This window comes from Mus caroli, unplaced genomic scaffold (assembly GCF_978045245.1).
Source record: "Mus caroli unplaced genomic scaffold, Mus_caroli_1 scaffold_19, whole genome shotgun sequence".
Taxonomy (NCBI): Eukaryota; Metazoa; Chordata; class Mammalia; order Rodentia; family Muridae; genus Mus; species Mus caroli.
Window position 1 is genome coordinate 72,283,483 of NW_028227274.1, and position 14,746 is coordinate 72,298,228.

General features: G+C 46.5%; 1 protein-coding gene across 8 annotated transcripts in view; it reads right to left on the minus strand.

Annotated features, from left to right (window-relative positions):
• The window catches only part of Mapk4 (mitogen-activated protein kinase 4), a 137,294-nt gene that overhangs the window by 84,813 nt on the left and 37,735 nt on the right, over positions 1 to 14,746 (minus strand). For 3 of the 8 annotated variants that reach the window (XM_029472135.2, XM_029472139.2, XM_085833467.1), the window contains exon 1: positions 3,883 to 4,219. The exons of 4 other annotated variants lie outside the window; for them this stretch is intronic. The gene's annotated coding sequence lies outside the window, so the exon portion shown is untranslated. Of the gene's footprint in view, positions 1 to 977; positions 1,076 to 3,882; positions 4,220 to 14,746 lie in introns of those variants that run through there. One more of the 8 variants, XM_029472136.2, reaches the window with a different exon arrangement.

Sequence of the window (14,746 nt, forward strand, 5' to 3'; positions counted from 1 at the left end):
GTTAAGGGAGAAGGGGGCGTCCTTCACATCTCTCACGGGGCAGCAGTGCCAACGAAGACAAGTTGGCTGGTGCTCCTGGATTCCTGAGGAGAGCTAAATAATCTTTGGAACAAATAAATATTCAGCAAATGATTGGGCCTCAGCACAGAGATATGCATGCCTACTGTTGCCAACACAAATAACAAAGCTTCAGGGTCTGTGTTTCCACGGGAGGCTAACATCCTATTCCTGTCTCATGTCTGGTTCATGACATAGCCCAGCATCCCTGCTCATGCCAACATGCCAGCCTGAGGTTGTGCCTTCCCCCGCTCTGGGACTCTAGAGGGAACGGACCATATGAGGGACAGCGAGAAACACCAGACTTAGCTTTGATAAAGGGATGACACAGTCAAAAATAACCCACAACAGAGATTTAGCAGAGGTGGTTTCCATAGAGGGGGTGTGTGCTTGCCACGCTGGGACAGGAAGGGTTACTGAGAGCCAGGAAGAAAAGGGCAGTCAGCGGCAATGATGGCTGAGCTCCACTCCTCTCGCTGGATGAGCCAAGGACTCAGGGATTTTTAAACTGAATTCTGAGTGCTGGGTAAACATCATTATAACTCATGGCAAAACAAATCAAATCGTGGCTGATCACTTCACTTCTTTTCAGGAAGGGCATCATGATTGCAGACTGGTTAGTATATAATATCCAGACCCCGTGGACTTTAAACCGGGAGTCTTTGGCTGTAAGGGAGATGGCCTAATTAAAATGATACATTTTGCCATTTCTCAGTTTCCATTCACTTCCTTGTGTAAATGATGACCTTAATAAGCTTGGATCACAGGCGACAGGATGGGCACCCAGGCCAGGTGCCCGAGTTTTGAAGGGGTTAAATATGTACATACTGGCTAGCAGAGTCCGCTCTTCAGGACAGTCTTTTCAGATATTTTTGGGGATTTAGGCTGATCTTAGCTACCCAATATGTCCCTTTACACACCTGTGACAGTCGATTTGGAGACTCTGCACTCACCAAGGGAGCCACTGCTTGCTCATTCAATTCATCTTTCCAGAGACAGAAGTGGGTTCAGTCCATACCTCAAGGCAACATAATTAAAAAAAAAATCTTCAAAATTAAGAAACAAATCAAAAATGTCTGTCACCAGTTTTATCGACACCACAGGAATGATCCCCAGGAAAGATTAAGGCTACGATATACTAAGACAATGGAACCCATAAGCAGTTATGCACCAGCTGCTGAGTAATTGGCTTTGTATACAGATCAATGCCTGGCAGGTGAAGGTCACCAGGAGACACCAGAAATGAAAACGTGGAGACAGAGGTAGGTCAACTGTCAGTTGAAAAAGAGACGTGACTGACGGAGGGTCGCTGTAGAGGGCAGAGGCTCTTCAATACATGTACACGTGTGACTTTCACAGCCAAAAAGGAAGTTTAGGTGCAAAAGAACAAAGTTTTCAAAAGAGTTGGAGCTTCCCTCCAAAGGAGTGGCCGACGGATCTCGCAGAGCTTCCTATCACGGAAGGAGCAGAGATGGCCTCTCCAGGGTGATGTGGAGAAGATTTGGAGGCGGAGAAGCTCAACCCGGGGCTAAGATTCTGTAAAGGCGAACAGCCAGAGGGACAGAAACAAGATGGATGAAGGTGGCTTACAAGAGCAATGATGGAACAAGAACATCCTAGTGAGAATTTTAGGTCCTAAGGCAGATAGATCACGGGCCAGAAGACCTACCTATCCTTCCTCCTGATTCTTGTGACATGTGATTGGTGCCACCTCTGCTTCCAGCATCCTCCTGGCTTCAGGCTCACAAGGGTTTGTCCTATAGCTCTGTGGACTCTGCAGAGGACACCAGTGTGACTTTCTAGTGAGGATCGGCCAGTACTTCATAGGTTGGAGCCTATCAAGGGCTTAACAAACTGGAATAGGCCAGGAGGGACCTGAAGTCAAGGTTAATCCATGAAAGTCACGGTCAACAGAATTCAATGCTATAGGTTTTTCTGTGTCCTTCTCATTAACTATGCCAAGGGCTTTTCAAGTCGGCACCTTCTTTTCCTCTGTGTGCAGCAGGGGATAAAGAGCCTTTCCTTCTAAACTTAAAAACACGGATACAAGCACAAGAGGGTCCTCCTCAATTAAAAACAAGTTCTTCCAACCACGACTTTGAAGCAACAGAACCTCCCATTTTGCTGTTGCTCACATCGGTTTGCCCACTGTGGCCGAACCCTCACACGCCTCATAGGAAAGCCCTCAAAGATCCCAGCATGGAGAGGGAAAAAAAATCCTCCAGTGGTTATTCACAATTGAAGGCCTCCAAGTGGAACCCTTAGGATGGAGGGACGGTGGGGCAGTGGGAGTCACCACCAGTCATTAAACACACACACCCTTCTTCCCTATGTTAAGCCTCGTAGATATATATAGTGTCATAAATGATCTAGTCCGATCCTGAGGGGTGGGTAAAAACGACAGCATATTAAAGATGATGATGAAAAAAAATTTAGAGTCAAGGCTCAAACACCTGAGCCTGAGGTGCCACAGAAGGTTGATGACAGAGAAGGGACTGAAATCAAGACCACGTGACTCCACCGGGCATCACACTGCTCTGGGGTGGCAGTTAATGCCCTCGAGCCCATTCTTCTCTTTAAAAGTGTTTACTCCTTTATCTGTGTGTGGTGGTTGTGTGTGTGTGTGTGTGTGTGTGTGTGTGTGTGTGTGTGTGTGTATGTTGCCCTTGCCAAAGCACTTATGGGGAGGTCAGAGGACAATTTTGTCTGTCACATTTATGTGGGTCCAAGAGATCAAACTTAGGCCACCAGGGTTTGCAGGAAGTGTCTCTATCCCATGAGACATGAGCGATCTACCCCATGGTGCCCTTTTCCCGTAAGAAGTTATAGACCTGAAGGGATAAAACTAATCAAAATGGAGTTTCTATGGGCAATAGGAAAGAATAGTTCAAAGGCAGCTACCCGTGCCTGCGGCAACAGCAGGGAATACTAGAGTCCACTAGCACCCAGTTTGCAAACCAGGAGTCTAGTGCAAAGCCCTGAATTTACTGAAAAGAGCTGAGGGAAGTCACATAGCACATAGTCACTCAAAGAAGCTTCGCTACTTGGTGGCTGGTTGCTGATCCTTTTTTTTTGCCTCCAGAGGCCTGGAAAGAGTTGGGAATCTAAGCTGACACCAGAAATGGTGTCTGGCCTGCAGGTTCAAAACGCTGAACTCTGTGGCCATGATCGGACAGCATGCAGCTTAACTTGGTTGGCCTTGTACTCTTTTGTGTAAATTGTCATCCTCCCTCCCTAATTTATGGTGGAAGACACTTGAAGAGATTGCTGGCTGCCATTCAAACTGCTGTCCTCTTCTTACAGAGACACTTTCAGTTGGGCATGAGGCCAGCCGGGAAGATTCCATCCCTCAGTCCTCTGGGGAGACTGGAATGTGCAGGACTTTTTGACTCAGGGTCAGATCCTGAGACAGGCACAAGCTCTGCCTTTCAGCTCTCTCCTTCCTTTTGGCCATGAAGAGGCCCTCAATCTCAAGAAAGAGGATCAGCCAAGAAAGCAGTTAGATCCCTCAGCCTCGGCCAGCAATATGATTATGGTGGGCTGCTTATCTTGAAAGGAGAACAATAGAGTGCTGGGTAAGCGACTACGACCTGGGCACCTCCCCCCTCCTCACTTAGGTGAATCAGGATATAAGTGCTCAACGGACCCCAGTCACCAAACACACACACGCACACACACACACACACACACACACACACACACACACACACACACACACACACGCACAATTACTAAGGAACACATAAGCACCCCCGCTACCCCAGAGGCAATGCAAAAGCTGAAACAGCATGCAAAATAACCTGAATGTCCACACGAGTGACTAACCTGGTTCAAGGCCCCAGGCAAACAGAACTCTGGGTCCCGTGCTCACAACAAAAGGCCACTGTATTCCGTGTGAAAGACTTGGAACTGTTATTAACATTAAGGACAGGCAGAGCTTCAGCGAGCAAGGACAACTGAGCAGGCTGCTGGTAGGAACTGGCTCTCAGGTCCTTCCTCCCAGATACCATCAAGGCAACAGATGCCTACAGAATAAAGAACGTGGCTTCCCAGAAAAGTGGCATGTTTGTCCTCTGGCTTCTGTTCCTCCCGTGATTCTTGGTTCTCCTCACACCACTGACGTCATGCTGGATTCATGGAATTGCAGCACAAGCGGGCAACTGTTCAGCTGTTCACAGGACCGTGAGCTTTCTGTGTGTCTCAGACGCCTGAGGTGATGAGCTACCGTGAGGCTGATTCTTAACGATGGCAATCAGAAGGACTTTAAAATCCTGAATACCTTCATTTTTATAAAAATGTTTAAAAGACAGAGGAGTTGGAAGGGGAAGAAAGAGGGGAGGGAATGGTGTAAAGATAGTACTGTGTATGAAATGCCCAAACAAAATTCAAATTAAAAAGTTTTAAAAAAAAGAATTGATGGTATATTCAGGTAATTAAGTAATATTAACCTTATTAAAAGAATCTAAACTTAAAATTTGATTTTTTTTTTGAGACAGTATTTCTCTGTGTATCCCCAGCTGTCCTGCAACTCACAGACTGGCTTTGAATTCACAGAGATCTGCCTGCTTCTGCCTCCCGAGTGCTGGGATTAAAGGCATGTGCCACAACCACCAGCTAAACTTTGATATTCTATAGTTTGTATTTTGACTTTTAATTTTAACACCTTTGGAACATTTTAGAAAAAAAATCTGTAAACATTTAAAATGCTTTTTAAAAAAAATAACATTCAATTTTTATTTCTATTACAATATAGTCAGATTTGGCACACATTTGAATTTTAACCCTTTGGTCCTTATTATCACTTGAATACATATTACACTGGATAACATACTTAGTGATTGCTCTGGAAAGAAGGCAAGATAACAATCTTTTGGAATATATGGCATTTATAGTCTAACACTCCATCCAACCATAATCGATTAGCAGAATGCCCAGCATGCTTTAATGCTCTGTCAACTTTGAGTAGTTTTCCTTTAAGTTCCATTTATATCAGGTTCAAAACCAAGCAAAATCTATAGTAAGAATGGGAAGACAAAGGGAACTTAGGAGGGAACATGAAGTCTCCACAATAGGCTATAGCCTGCAGTCTCACATGGTACACAGTATTTACATTTCTAAATGCTATCAAGCTTCATGGACTTTTGCTTATGTAACTGATTCTTCAACTTAGGACGAGGGAAGGATGTCTGGTATCTCTGATCCCTTCTGTGACAGAAACCAGTACCCTTGCCCAGGCAAGTGATGCTAAGCATGACCATCATGGCAGACTCCCATCAGAATCTCCCCCAGTTGTTTGATCCGAAGTTCCCATGTCTGATGACGTGGGCAGGTGCCTCTACCGCAATACCTGCATTTCCACTGGGCCACTTTATTTTTCTCTGTAGACTTTCAAGATCCTTGCTATGTCATTAAATGGCTCCCTGGAGTTTCCCTGAAGCCAGGGGACAATGTTGCAGCAGCCAGAGAGGGATGCAGATCTCTGAGGTGATTTCTGCAAGGTCACTTTGGCCTAGGCCTGGATAAGGAGTTAAATGTCAATCCTGCTAGTAAAAGATCCACGCTGTTCCATCTTCCAGTAAAGATGCGTCTGGCCCTGCTCCCAGGGCAGAATCTGTGGCACATGCCTTTAATCCCAGCACTCGGGAGGCAGAAGCAGGCAGATCTCTGTGAATTCAAAGCCAGTCTGTGAGTTGCAGGACAGCTGGGGATACACAGAGAAATACTGTCTCAAAAAAAAAATCAAATTTTAAGTTTAGATTCTTTTAATAAGGTTAATATTACTTAATTACCTGAATATACCATCAATTCTTTTTTTTTAAACTTTTTAATTTGAATTTTGTTTGGGCATTTCATACACAGTACTATCTTTACACCATTCCCTCCCCTCTTTCTTCCCCTTCCAACTCCTCTGTCTTTTAAACATTTTTATAAAAATGAAGGTATTCAGGATTTTAAAGTCCTTCTGATTGCCATCGTTAAGAATCAGCCTCACAGTAGCTCATCACCTCATTACTCGTTGGTAAATGCTAAAAAAACAACCTCTCTCAGAAGCGATAAGAGCTCTCCTCCATGTCTGAATTAAAAGTCCATCTGAACTTCTCTGGCTTGAGACAGTTCCTTATGCACACAGCTGTTCTCCTCTTGTTGGGTATAATAAGGTCAGTTGGTCCATAGCCAGGAGCCATCCATTATCAAAGACTACTCCCTTACAGTCCCGGAGCCAAGGCTGGCTCCATCATCAGTAGTCACAGAAAATCCAGTGACATATTGTTATCTAAATTGGATCATTACAGAATTCAAGTTCATAATGAGCACAACCCACCACAAGCTAAGCCTAGCACCAAACAAGCATGGGGAAGAGACAATTATTCTTCAAAATGCTCCCCACCAAACAGGAGGAGGAAAATGAATGGCAGAAGTTGATAGCGTTCGACAGAAGCCCAGGAAGAGGGCACAGCATACCTTGAAGCCTCTGACGTCATTTGTCTAGCCTCACCTCTCTACAGATAAAGAAATGCCAGCAGGAGGCACACCTGTGACTCAGCTCTGAACCATCCCTTCTCTTCTCTGTTTGTGGAGGCAACACTAGGAATCTGCCACTTGGAACCACAGCTTGTCTGACAGCAGGCTCCCTATTGGTTTCTGCCAGCGGGGGGATACCACGAAAAACTGCAAGGTAGGAGCTGGGCTCTTCGGACATCATGGGCCCTGTGATGCTCTTCAGCTTGGATGGACCTGGTTCTGGCTCCCCCTTTTCCCAGCCCTCATCCCCAGCACCAGCTTCATTGCAATCCCTTGCCAGTGTCAGCCTCTGGGAGGAGCTGCCCCTAATGCCTTAGTCTCTCTGCTTAGAGTGGTGCTTGTCAATCATCTAGTGACTATATCTGGTCCTTTAGCTTTCTCCTTTGTTCCTTCAGCTTGAGAGGGAGTGGCTGCTTCCTGTACCTGTATCTCTGTGTCACTGCTAGGTCCTCTCTTCTCTTTCAGGTCTTGAATGCCTATGTAACTGATACCCTCTTTTAAACTCCCTGTTCAAATAACTGGTGCGGTGGTGTTCTTCCAACCATGCTCTAACCACGTTCCTGAATGGTACAGAAGCCGAGCACCCTCACTAAATTCTCTCAACTCTGGATGTGGCTGATCTCAACCAGGATCCAAGTCTTCATGATCCCAGATCTTGATTTACTGCTCGCTCCATCCCCCACATCTCCTGTCCAGCATGATGAAAGAGGATACAGTGATCCAGGGGTGTTTCAAGGTAGCCGTCTAGAATCAAATCTTGACTTGCCATTTACCAGCTATGTGATCTAAGACAAGTCACTTAAAAAAAACCACTCTTGCCTCAGTTTCCCCATTTATAAAATATAGTTGGGAACAGAACCTATGTGGGAGACAAAGTTATACCATCCCCAAACAGGAAGAAAAATGAAGCTGCAGACAAAAGAAACCAGGTGCAAGACATATATTTATAAAGTGTCCTGTCACACATACACACACACACACACACACACACACACACCAGAGAGAGCAAAGGTTAACCACCAAAGGCAACTTTGGACCTTTCTCTTCTTGCAGATGACACCCTGGGAATCTACATGAACTAGCTTTCCTAGCTACAGTTCAGCTGTTAGCTAGCTGTCCGCAGTCTCAAAGTTCTTCCCTTTGGATTGTCTCTTTCCTACAAGTCTCCTGGTTTTTGCTGAAGATGCAGCAAAAGCCAGACTCCACGGGCACCTCTTTGAGAACTACTTAAATACACATGTATGTCTCTCACATCCATATTGGGGTAGACACCTCAATAAATATTTGCTTCTCTCTTAATCATTTGCCTTGATAACAGGGGTCCCTTCGAACTTGTAGATCATGGGAATTGTCCTCCCCTTTGTCACCACGGGATGCTGAGCTTCATAGACACACGCAGCGCTTCAAACTGTACCTGACATCCCTGCCCTCAGCGTCATCATTGCCAGCAGGAAGCAAAGCAGCAGCAGTCCAGGGCGCAGTTCTCAGCCACCGTCATCTGTTGGAGCCTCATTTCTACCCCTATTCATTGTGGGAGTTTACCTATATGAACTTTATCTACTGAGCCTCAGCCCCCTATACCATAAGACACCTTACAGGGCAGAGGACTAAACGTGATAAAGCACACAAAATCTTATTGTAGCACCTGACAGAAAATGCCCAAGACAAGGTCTTTGCTACTGTTATTCATCTTTTTAAATGAAATGAGCTGGAAGTCTTCTGACATCTCTGGGACATGTGCCTGGCGGGTGAGTTTAGGGTAAGACCACCTCAAATGGCCTCTGTGTAAAGGAGGGTTTTCAAGGCATTCTGAACAGCGATGGCTCACACTCTCAGAGAGCACACAAGAGCTTCCAGTCAGCCCGGAGGAAGAAGAGCTCCAAATGGTCACCCAGTGTCACCCGTGGTCTTGCTGACTCAGAGCCAAGGCAAGTCATACTTAGAGTCAGCTTTCAAGAAGGACTTCCAATCATGTGCAGTATAATACTGTGCAGTTTAAATCTTGAAGTCAAGAAAATCTGAACCCACAAGGAGAAGGGCAGGGGACACAGGTAATCTGCTATTATCCTGAGTGCCAATGGTTATTATTTTCAAATACCAAATAAATCTTGTTTCCCAGCAAGCATGGCAAAGAGGGAAATATAATCACTTATATAATTCTCCTTTTTGGTTAGGGGAAAGAATTATTTTATTGAAAGAAAAAAAAATGCCACGATACTGCACCAGAAAGTAATTAAATGGGACTTTAAGTAAGGAACCCGGAGTAGCACACTGGGCATTGTCGAGGAATTATAAGAATGCGCTGTGGGGCTTCTTATTGAATATATTGTTATTAATAATAAGCCTAACAGAGTTAGGCTGCAGGTTGCAGCCCTATCAAAGAGGACAGCCACTGCCAGTGACTCCCCAGGCCAGAAAGGAAATAGCACAATTTCCTCAAGACAGTTCCAGAAATGATTTTTCCCCTTTCACAGAAAGACAAGAACGTGACTGATAACAGGAAGCTACCAAGTCTTAGAGATGAGTGGTAGGGATACACAGGTATGTGACTGAGACCATTTTCAAGACCTGGCAGTTCCAACTTGATATCACATCTAACCGTGCTTGTTGGCCAGCTCAACCCATCCTTCTGGCATTTCTGTCTGCTGCTGCACTGTTTGGAACAGCGCTCTCCTACAATCAAGATCCTTCAACTTCAACCTGCCCCAGCACATTGGATAGCATCAAAACAGCCCATACAATCAACAAGAGCAATCAAACGGCAGAGGGGAGCAATTGATGACTGAAAAACCAATCCAAGCAGTAGTACATGCTGTGCCTGCCTGGAATCTCAGTACATGGAAGGTAGAGGTGGAAGCATAAGGACTTAAAGTCATTCTCAGCTGCCTAACTAGTTCAAGACCAGCCTGGAGTATGCAAGACCCCATCTCAAAAAGACCAACCAGAATCCAAAGACCCAGACCCACGGCAGAAGACACAGAAGTAAGAGTTAGGAGAGAGAGTTAGAAACCGGAGTCTTGGCTCTGCACTTTGACGGTTTGTAAGACCATCTGCCTACTGAAAATGCCATTTGTTTTTCTGGAAAACTGGATATATGACTACATAGGGTGTCAGTTTTGTGTTGCTGCAGCCATGCTTGCAAAGAACAAACTTAGGGGCGAGGCTTGTTTCTGCTCACGGTTTCAGCCCAAGGTTGGTTGACTCCATTGCTTTAAGCCTGAAGTGAGGAAAAATGTCATGGCGGCTGGAGCATGGGCAGAGGAAGCTGTCCACCTCGTGGAAGCCAGGAAACCGAGGATGGAGAAGGAGACAGGGAAAGAGCTACCATTCAAAGACTTTCTGCCAGTGACCCACTTGTACTGGCTAAGGCCCCAGCCCTAAAAGTCCATTCAGCTATTGGTTAACGGATGAGTTCATCAATGGATTAATTTACTCGTGAGCCCAGAGCCCTCATGATCCAACCAGCTATCAAAGCTCCACCTCTGAGTACTGCTATGTCCAGGACTCAGCCTCGAAGCACAGGGACTGAGAGAACATTTTATTGCCAAGCCACAACCACATTCCACCCTCGCCAGAAGGAAACCGTATCAGTAGGGAACCAGAGCTGACACACAGTGAGTGTGTTCAGAAGACTTTAGCTTTGAGGGTCCAGACACAAAGGATGATGACAAGATTGTGACAACCATCTATAAGGATGACACCACATTCATCCGGGAGAGATGGTGCTCCAGGTAGAGACAATCCCAGAGCCTCCATGACTGAGCCTGCCCGGCAGATTTCTCCTTCACACAACACGTATACCAGGCATTGGTAGCGACTTGGTCCATATGGACACTTAGGGTCACAGGCTGAGTTGGCGTCACTTCCACATGGGTCTCCAGGATCACAGCAGAGGAAGTGAATCAGACTCTTAGACATTCTGTCCAAATGTGTCACCTCCTCACGGGTTTAGGAATGGTGGCCAACGAAAGACTGCATAGACTAGCTGCAGGGGCATAGCTATGCCTACCCAGTATGCACCTGTGTCTGCTTCTGCCCTTCCCTGGCCATGCCAAGTTCTTTGCCACAGACTCCTTCAAGAAAGTCTTCCAACTTTTGCTTCTTGGAGTTCATTGCTCTTGTTTGTTATCTTTTCCTCTAACTTCTACTTGTCTAAGTACAGGAAGAGCTAGGGGGAGCTGGAACCAATGGCCATGGTTGTAGACCCGGGCTACTGTATTTCTAGGACAGAGGAACAGAAGGGACAGAGGGCTCCTGGAGTTCAGACCCTGTTAGGATAGAAGCTCACATGCTGTCTTTGCTCTGCCTTCTGCTGCTATGGCCCCGGAGCAACACAGCTCTAATCCTAATGACCCCAAATGAGAACAACAAACACGTAAGCAGCTTCCCAAGGAGACCCAAGGCCAACAGCGCAGGGAGACGTAGCCCCGAAGGTGCTCCAGTTAAGAACCCACTGGCCACAGAAGCAGACCAGCAGTGTCCCAGGTGTGATGGAGGTGCCAGTGCCTCTGCCACTTTGTTCTAGCTCCTAGGGCATAGGACCCACCTCCAGGAAAGTGCTACAACCAGTGTCACACCAAGGCTGCAGCCAGGTGACTGGGTCCATGGCAGAGACCCTAGCATCTTTTTCTTTAGAGCAGTGCCACATACTCCTGGGACCCCTCTCATGGCTTTCCATCTGAAGACCAAGGCTAACCATGGTTTCCATCTCAGCCCCTTCTCTGTTTAGTCTTCACCATCTCTGAGCTTCAATTTCCTCCCCACCTTGCTGATGGCCCAGGTCAGGAGGGAGAGGGAATAAAACCCAGGACACTGGCAGGGCGGAGCTTCTGCCCCACACCACCCTCAAGGTCAGCCGCTCTTGATCAGCCAACGTAATGAAGTACAACAGTGGCCTGTGACGATCTATCCAGCCCAAAGCAAAATATTCCACAGGCCTTTTCCCCTTCTACAAAAAATATCTGCTCCAAACTTAGCAAAAGAGTCATGGATAGGGCCTCTGGGGCAAGAGAAAAAGAAGCTAAAAATAGAACTTTGCGTCATAGGGCCACTCTAGCAACCAGTGTCAGTCTCTGCTTCAGATCTGTCATTCAACAGGCTCTGTGTGTCCTCATGGGTTGGGGGAGGGGGGCTGCTCCCTGGGACTTAGCAAGAGAAGGCTCAGCAGCAGTTAATCTAATAGAGCGAGGTTTGCGCTCAGAGATTTGTGGGTGCTTGACGATTAATTTTCCCCAGCCGTGTGCAGCCATGCCTCGTTTATCCAGTTGGATCTGGGAACTGGGGGTATGTTAAATAAATTGCTTTACCAACTAACAGGGCTGTGATTAATTACTTCCAGCATCAGAAAGCTAACATTCACCACTTCGTTGGGAATTCTAAGGCAGGCCACATGCTTTCTTGCCTCATTAAACAAAGCATGCTAGAAACTATTTCATCACCTTCCCGGCTCAGGATCACCGTTATAAACATCAGCTACTACCCTGGGTGTTCAGACAGTGACATTATTTGAGTTATCACGATATGGGGACATTTTGTCTCTAACTGGATGATCCTAGAATTTATAGCTGCTTCTATCTGACTTTTACTGCCTTTATGATTTTTTCACTATGGGCAGTCTACTTCTCACTGCTGGGTATGTCTACCTCGCATTCCTTCTAATTGGCTCTTTTAAACGTGTAATGATTAATCTTTTGTCAATTCGACTGGATTAATAATCGCCTAGGAAACCGAGGCACAGTTCAGGTTCTGCCTGAGAGGATTAGCTGGAGGGGAGACTCAACGTGAACATAAGAGGCACCGCCCCATGAGCTGGGGGGGGGGGTTGGATGAAATAAAAAGGAAGAAACCAGGAAGAGATCCTGCCCTTCCCCTCAGCCTCCTGGCCTTCCAAAGTGTGAGGGGGTGACACTTCAGCGCCTGCCCTGCTCCTGCTGCCACAAACTAAGCTACTTCATAACTTTCCCCCCCCCCCCCCGTCATGACAGGTGAATCTCCCGAAACAGTGAGCTGAGCTGTATCTTCTGTCTCTTACAGTGACTTCTGTCAGCTGCTTTCTCACAGCAGTAAGACAAGTAACCGGCACACTAAGCTGAGAACTCGGGAGGGAAACGAATCTTGCTAGGAATCCATGCACAGTGAATGAAAACCAGGCCTGTGGAAGGAGCCCACAGAGTAGAGAGGAACATTTAGACAAGGTCTTGTGACATCTGTCCTGGATAACAGAAGGCTGTGACAGGAAGATAAAAGGAAAGAATATTGACTGGGACTAGTCACTAGTGTTACACGGTGCCAGGCAGTGTTCTGTGGCCACCGGGAGATTCTTCTAGAATCATGTCGCAGCTGCAGACTGAGGCAGAGAGAAGTCAGGGCTGACCATATGGATCTGGTGGCATGGTACTGACACACAGTGTATTATTAGTTTGGGAACAGGTGGGGTTCCTGCAGGAATCACAAGGATGTATGTGTGTAGGGATAGGGGCAGGGTGGGATATAAGGAGGAGAAGTAGGAGGAAGGTGGAATATAGGGAAGAGACTGGCATGAGGCTACCTAGCACAGTGTCCCCTCTTTGGGCTAGCACAGGGAAAGAGGACAGGTGGGTATGTCTTGGTGACTCAGAGTCCCTGGTGCAGCCTTTAATCTATGGAACAGAGGACTCACTAGGGAAATGGAACCCAGCCAGCCAGCGGTGCAGGCTGAGTTCTGAGGAGGCCAATAACTCCATGTCCCATCAGACCCCTTGAGGGAGGACAGGAGCAGGCTTGAGGGCAGACCTCTCTGCTGCCAGCCACATCAGCCTGCCAGGGTGGTCTGTAGTGCCCTGTAGCTCCGGTTTAGCTGAGAAGCAGGAGATAAACTCAAGCAGACTTAGATGAAACCTAACCTGTAGGTTAATATTTATTAGCATGCTCCTGCAGACACAGAATCACACGAGCAGACATGATGGTGTTACGGTCAGAGAAACCACTTTGTCTCCGTAGCTTCTTCTTAGGATGAGGGAACCCTTTCCCACAAGCCCCCAGGAAGCCACTCCCACGGCCCCTCTAGGGTCATCTGTTCCTTCCCATAGTCATTTTGGGCTGAAGTTTGTTCATACCTAACTGGATCTAAGTCTGAGTTGGTGCTGGGGTGGGGTCTCCTCTAAGATGCTTGGTTGGGGGGGGGGAAAGGAAGGGGGAAACAGATCTGGGTAAACTGAGATTCTATTGCACAGCCAGCCAGAAATGGCTGCTGTAAACATAGCAGGCTAACCTCCATGAGGCATGACTATTCCTCAAACCATAGCTGGGAAAGATAGGAATAGTCCGCAAACTACCAAATGCAGTATGTCCTGCTGGATTCTGAATGACAGATCTGAAGCAGAGACTGACACTGGTTGCTAGAGTGGCTCTAAACCAACTCTGCTGTGCTGGAAATCAACTCCTAAGGAGACTCCATGCTTTTGAAAATACAGATATTACTTAATTGTATATCATAATCGGCTTTGCACCCCTTAGAGGAAAGCGCTCCATTTAGAGGCTTTAATACGGTAAACGGATTAAAATCCAAGGCTACTTTCACAAACATCTCTTTAAATGACTTAGGATACTGCTTCATAAGCAATCAGAAAACACAAGGTAAAAATACATCTGGGCGAAGCCACTCCTGCTAGGCTCTGTAGATAAGCGCATTAGAGACACAATCGGAGACATGGACTTGGCAGGGTAAGCATTTGCTGCCACGTTTAGCTCTATAAATCTCGGCTTAGGAGTCAAGTCAAGACTGACGGGCTCTTTTGAAAACTGTTCCCCTCACTGATCAGTGAAGTGAGAATTAGCAAGATTCTGTATAGTTTCTAATCAGGATTAATTAGCTAATGCTCTTAGAGAACAAAGCAGACGGTAAGGACAGTGTGAGACTGAATTATCTTTGTAGTGGACAGGCTGATTATTAATTCCATCCAAAACGTACTCAGGTTAGTAATACTCACTGCTCTATGAAGTTTGGGGTGTGGCTAGACTTAGACACACACTCTTTAAAGACCAGAGACGGGTAAGAATAGTCCATGGAGAGTGGGGGTGGGGGGAGGGGAGCGGTGGATGGCTAATCAAGGATAAGAGTCAGCATTACCAGTCACGTGGTTATCATGCCCACTTGATCTGTGTATGACAGAGGCCACCTGAGTGGAGG